Source organism: Vigna umbellata, chromosome 10 (assembly GCF_029865625.1).
Source record: "Vigna umbellata cultivar VRB3 chromosome 10, Vumbellata_1.0, whole genome shotgun sequence".
Taxonomy (NCBI): Eukaryota; Viridiplantae; Streptophyta; class Magnoliopsida; order Fabales; family Fabaceae; genus Vigna; species Vigna umbellata.
In genome coordinates this window covers 2,542,517-2,548,805 of record NC_142174.1, presented here as the reverse complement: position 1 = coordinate 2,548,805, position 6,289 = coordinate 2,542,517, and the positions used below count along the sequence as shown (strand labels likewise).

Genomic DNA, 6,289 nt, shown 5'->3' with positions numbered 1-6,289 from the left:
AAAGAGAGGAAGAAATATAATGTTAAAATGAAAGAAAAATATTTTATTCATAGTGGAATAGGTTGTGAATGAGTAAAATTAAAAAATAACCCTAAAAATAAAATTTTACTTAGGGACAAAATAGTAAATGAGAGGTGGAGGAAGAAAAGTGTGGTGGTGGAGGGAGCAACACCCTGTGCTTCAATGTTATGAGCTAAATAGATGGCCCATCTCCTAGTGGGTGATTGTTATTTTCACGTTCCTTTTATCCATTTCTGCACCCCTGATGTTTTATTTTAGCAAAAGTAATGTTGCTGGAAACACATTTTGTTATGTATAAATACATGACAAAAAATACGAGTTTTTCTTTTGTATGAAGATATAACTCAAGAAAAACTTGTTCTCGATTGTATGAAAAATCTAGGGAGATGTATAATTGTATTCCTCTATAACTATTCATTCGAATTTCCGATTTTGTCCTATATTATTTTTTTTATGATTTCTGTTTATTTTGTTAACTTTGAATATGATTATTTTTTATTTTAATTAAAAAATTCAAAGGAAAAATAAAATGTATGTAAAATTGAAAACTGAATTAAATTTATTTTTCTTTCAAATTTAGAATTATTTTACTACAGTCCATAGTTTCATTTTGTTTAAGAGTTGAGTATAAGTACAATTTAAATATTCATTCCATCTTTTGAGACTCTTTGAAGAACAAAATCATGATAAAGTTCTAGTCTCCAAAATAGATAATACTCCAAGAATGTAGTGATTGATACATACAAACTCATCTTGCCATTGACTGAGGATTTGTTTTGGTACATTTAATATTATTTAGAAGTCGAAATCAAACATAGTTTAAATATTTTTTTATTGAATTTCAAAATTTGGTAAGTTCGTAAATCAGATTTTAAAATCCGATGATTTTCTAAATCGAATTTCAAAATTTTCGATGAGTTTTTTAAACTGATTTCAAAATCCAAATAGTTTTCTAAACCAAATTTCAAAATTTATTATATGTAATGATAGATTATAAAAGAAGAAAACGCATAGAGAGTTGGAGGTACCTGGTTTAGGAAATATGAAAGACACAATAGATACGTTTTGTATTTATTGGTAAGAAGGACAAAACTGTCAACTTGGAAGTGAAGAAAAACCTTAGAAGTGTAAGAAGAAACCATAGAGCTACAGGTAGAAGTCCTCTCCGTACTTTCACCCTGTGTTTGGGCCAAAACGTAGAAGCCTGAATTGAATGGCTTTTGGGCCGTACAACCTTTATAATTGAGCGCACCGTATAACCCGAGTTGAATTTTCATAAATATTTATCGAGATTTAAATTTTAATTAACATTTTTAATCTGATTCAATCATTATCCAGTAATAGGTACAGCGTGAAAGTGTAATAAATAAATAAATAAATAAATTTTTGTTTTTTTATTTCCCTCTTAATCTACATCGCTACGACACCATTTCATGCAAAAAGTCCCATACACTTTTACCGAACATATTGGACAAATATAACAAGATTAACAACGTTTTAAATTTTAAAACAAAAATTGTTTATGTTTTAATTTTTTTATAAGTTTAAAAATTAAATAAAAACAACAAAAAACTAGCCTAATCTTTTTTTCTTACAAATTAAAAAATTGATAATTTCCCTGCCTGTAAAATATTCCTTGTCATCTACAAAGGACTTCTCCAATGAAAACCATACACAAAATTTTTTAAAAACATTTTTAGGCAGTGACAACAAATATCTTTCAAAAACAACATTATTTTTAGCTTAGAAAGGCTATTGTGGGCGAAAAAGGTACTTTCCTTTTAGTACTTTAATTCTTGATTTTACATCACTCTTGATCTAAATTAATTTCCTATTCAATACAACTAAAGGTGTATTTCTTATAATCAATTCTCATTTATTTGTAAAATAAATTCACTTTACTACTAAGTTAGGATTAGTATACGATTCTAATGATGTTTTAATGACCAAGAAAAAATATCCTTTTCATGCTTAAAAGGACTAATATAAGACTTTCTTTGAGTTTTTTTATTTATTTAATCTTTTCATTGTATATTTATTACCCTTGGTTTCCTTATTTAATCTATTCATTGCTATCATCGATATTTATTCATTTATTTCACTTCTGTATAGATAGAAATATATTCTTTTTAATTATCAACTTTCATTTAATTATTAAACAACAAGAAACTAATGAAAAACAAACATAATTATTCTCAAAGAAGTAAAATATATGAATAGATATTAATGATATACTACTACTAATAATAATAAATGATAATATTGATATCTAATGGTAGCATTAACAGGAATGTAAGAGGATGAAAAAGGAAACTATACAAACAATATAAATAAAAATGATGATAATAAGGTCAAATGAAATGATAAAACTTTGAGTTTTTTTTTTCTATATAATATTTATTTGACTGTTTTATTTGATGAAATTTTCCCTTCAGAGGAAAACCCAGTCAGCACAATAATTTGTGTATTAAATTGAGACTCTATTTTTAATCTATTTAATAATATTTCATTTATTTGTCGAAAAAAATTGTTGTCGGTTAAAAAATGCAATTAGTACTAATGGAATCCAAATAGAAAATATTAAGCTGAATTCATTTGAGTATTATTTTATTTCAACATTGATCAAATCCTAATTACAAGGTTTTATTTTACAATCTAATTGGATGTTTTTCCCTCGGAATGAATTGAAACTCAGTGAACTTTTATGATGTTTAGATAGTGAGTGTACGGCTAAAATAAACTATAGCCATAATATTGCAAGATTTTAAGCTAACGATAGCAAATATAAATGAAACTAAATTAAGGGTTAAATAATGTTTCTTAATGTTGTATATAATTAATATTTAACTGAATTTTAAGTCATTTTAATTGTGTTTGTGTTAAATTTTGTTGTTCGTATTCAAATTGTTTACATTCTATATTTGATATTCTGTCTTTTAATTCGATTAATTTGTGTTAAAAATATAAGATTTTGTAATTAATATGATGAAGGTAAAATGACAAATTGTTTTTATAGACTTAAATAAAAACATATTAAATAGTAAGATGTTAATCAACAAAACATTATATTTTCTAATACGTAAATAAAAACAAATAACTAACCTGACAAGATAAGATAACAAAAATAAAAATAATAAAAAGTGAATGTTTAATTAAGAATATAAAATTTTAAATATTTAATAGAAAAAATTTAGCAAATACTCAACTAAAAATACTCGTATATTTATATAGAAATTACTTCAAATTTGATTAAGTCTCTACTCAATTTTAGAATGCAAATCTAATGGTCAAGATTTCAAGTTAAAAGAATGTACTCAGAATGAAATTAATTTCTTTAAATAAGTGTAGTTAAATTTGAGATTTGAAAATTTGGAATCCTACCGTATAAGAAAACTTCAATACAGAACAGAATCTTAACTTTAAAGAAAAGATCGAAAAGAATTAATGATGATAATTTAGAAAAAAGAAAAAAAAAAAAAACAAGGGTTGAATAACACTAAAGTCGCATATAAAAAGTGAGAATATATATATATAAAGTGCATTAAAAAAACTTTAACATTTTTTCACGCGGTTACTTTGGGAGTAATTAAGTGATTTTTTTTCTTTATTTTATTTTTGTGTATTAAATAGTTAAATTTAGTTTTTTTAATATGAAAAAACCAGTTGAAAATTGAATAAAGTTAACTAAATTTACTTAAATTTTTTCAGAAAAAAAATTACTAAATCCTTTCAGTTACTTTTTGAATCACTTTCATTAAAAAAAATAGCACGTCTCATTTAAATAAATAATATTTTGTCATAATTTCAAACAAATTTTCTGTTGAGTCGATTAATAAGAATTTTCAAGAATTAGTTATACATATTTTATGATTTTAAATATTTGAAAGTGTATGTGTAACTTGGATAGACTTAAAATTTTGTATAATTCATTAATTATAAAATTAAATATAATGAACAGTTTATCTGTATGGATTCCAAAAACATGCTATTTGAGAAAGCAATTAAACTTGCCTCAAACGTACATTCTTTCACGTTATTCTTCCACCTAACGTGATTGTGACGGAAGAACGAAGAAAAAATAGACATTACCAAAATAATATCAAAAGGTCAAATTTATTTTAAAAGAGTAATTAATCGATTAAAAAAATGTGAAATCTTAACACAAAAACAAGACCTTGAAAATAAAATTACCAAATTTTATAAAAATTATATTATTAATTTTTTTCAATTTTCCTTAATTTGGTTACTGCTGAAGTTAGTGGTAAAGTACAGCATTACCCACGAAGTCACCCTTCACGCGCTTGAACTCCTCACACGCTTTCACCGCACTATAAAGGCTCACATCACAAAACTTTCACTATACTCAAAGAGAAGTTTCCTTTCACAACGTTCCAAAGTTCAAACCTTTTCGTCTTTCTCTTCTCTATCTGCGGTTCTCAATGTCGCAACTAAACGGAGCTTACTACGGTCCCTCCATTCCGCCGCCGAAATCCTACCGCCGTCCGTCCAGCGGCGGAGGTGGGTGCGGGTGCCTGAGCTGCTGCTGTGGGTGCATCTTCAACTGCATCATCAGCCTCATCTGCAAGATCCTCACCACCGTGCTCATCATCGCCGCGGTGCTCGTGTTCCTCTTCTGGCTCATTGTGCGCCCCAACGTCCTCAAATTCCACGTCAGCGATGCCTCTCTCACTCGCTTCACGTTCTCCAACAACACGCTCCACTACAACCTCGCCCTCAACGTCTCCATCCGCAACCCCAACCGCAGAGTCGGCGTCTACTACGACCAAATCGAAGCGCTCGCTTTATACGACGATGTTCGATTCGCCTCCCAGACCCTGGGGCCCTTCTTCCAGCACACCAAAAACACCACCTTCATCAACCCCCTTTTTAACGGCCAGCGCGTGACGCCACTCACGGCTGAGCAGGGTTCCCATTTCGAAAAGGAGAACGGCGCCGGGATTTTCTCCATCGACTTGAACCTCTTCATGAATGTTCGGTTCAAGTTCTTGTTCTTCAAAAGCCACACCGTCAGACCCAAGATTCGGTGTGGGTTGCACGTGCCGCTGAAATCGCGTAACGCAACTACCTCTCCTGACGCTGCGTTTCAGGGCACGGACTGCGATTGGATTTACAAACGATGGTGGATCCGTTGAAAATTTATTTTTTTCCCGATGAGTTTTCTTGGTTCTTTATCTTGCTTCACTGTTTTCTTTTGGTGATGTATACATTTGTTCCCAAATTGATACCTAGCAGATCTATATGTTATGAATTTATTTATTTTATATTCTTCATAAACGCCTCAATTTCATTAAGTTTTTTAGCCTTAATATTTTAGTCTTGAAAATAGGATACATCTTTGTTATATTCTTATGTGAATAGCATTTTATATATTACCTCCCTCCCTCTACACGATTAACAGGAATATCTTATTGTGGTTTTCGTCTATCCATTAGTATCAATTAGGATAGTAAGTAAATCTGATTTCGTAGAATTACTTGAACCTGTCTCAAATTTTAATGTAGGATTTCTGTATTGATTTAGTATCATATGAATACCATTTTAATTTTTTAAATTGATATACATAATTGTCCTTGTACCATTCGAACACTCCACTATGGATAGAATGGATTCGAAGACTAGAAGTTTTGGAAATGGAGACTTTAGAAAGTTATGATTTAATTCATTTAGGAGATATTTTAGAAAAAGATAAAGAGTTTTATATTTTATTATTAACTTTTCGATAAATAAAATTTTCAAAATCTAAAATTTAGTGGGTCTAAACCTAATAGGAAGTTGAGATATTTTAGAAAAAGAAAAAAAAGTTTATCTTTATCTATTATAACTGAAATAATTATAAAAGGAAAAGAGCGCACTATAGATTTAGACATTTGTATTCTTTTTTGGGCTTTTTCTTGTTGTTAACTTTATTTCATATTATTTACTTTACATATTTATTTTTTGATTTAGGACATAGTTTTTTGCTGAAACAATTTGACACTTATAATAGAATATAAGAATAATTAGATATGTTATTTTAATAATATAAATAAAACTTCGTAACTACGTTTCATTCTCTGAGTTTTTTTTTTTTTAAGAATTTTAATTCCTAATTCACGTGTTTAACTAGTAGAAAGTGAATAGGAGACGGTGAAATATTTATTCTTCATCTATCACTTTTCCTTTTAGAACAATTTATCTAAGTCTTAGTTTAAGACATATGTGGCACATGCATATACAGTTAGTATAATAATTGTTAATAAACTTTATT

General features: G+C 28.4%; 1 pseudogene; it reads left to right on the top strand.

Annotated features, from left to right (window-relative positions):
- Positions 1-4,343: 4,343 nt before the first annotated feature.
- LOC124836179 (NDR1/HIN1-like protein 3 pseudogene) lies at positions 4,344-5,307 on the top strand (annotated as a pseudogene).
- Positions 5,308-6,289: the final 982 nt, after the last annotated feature.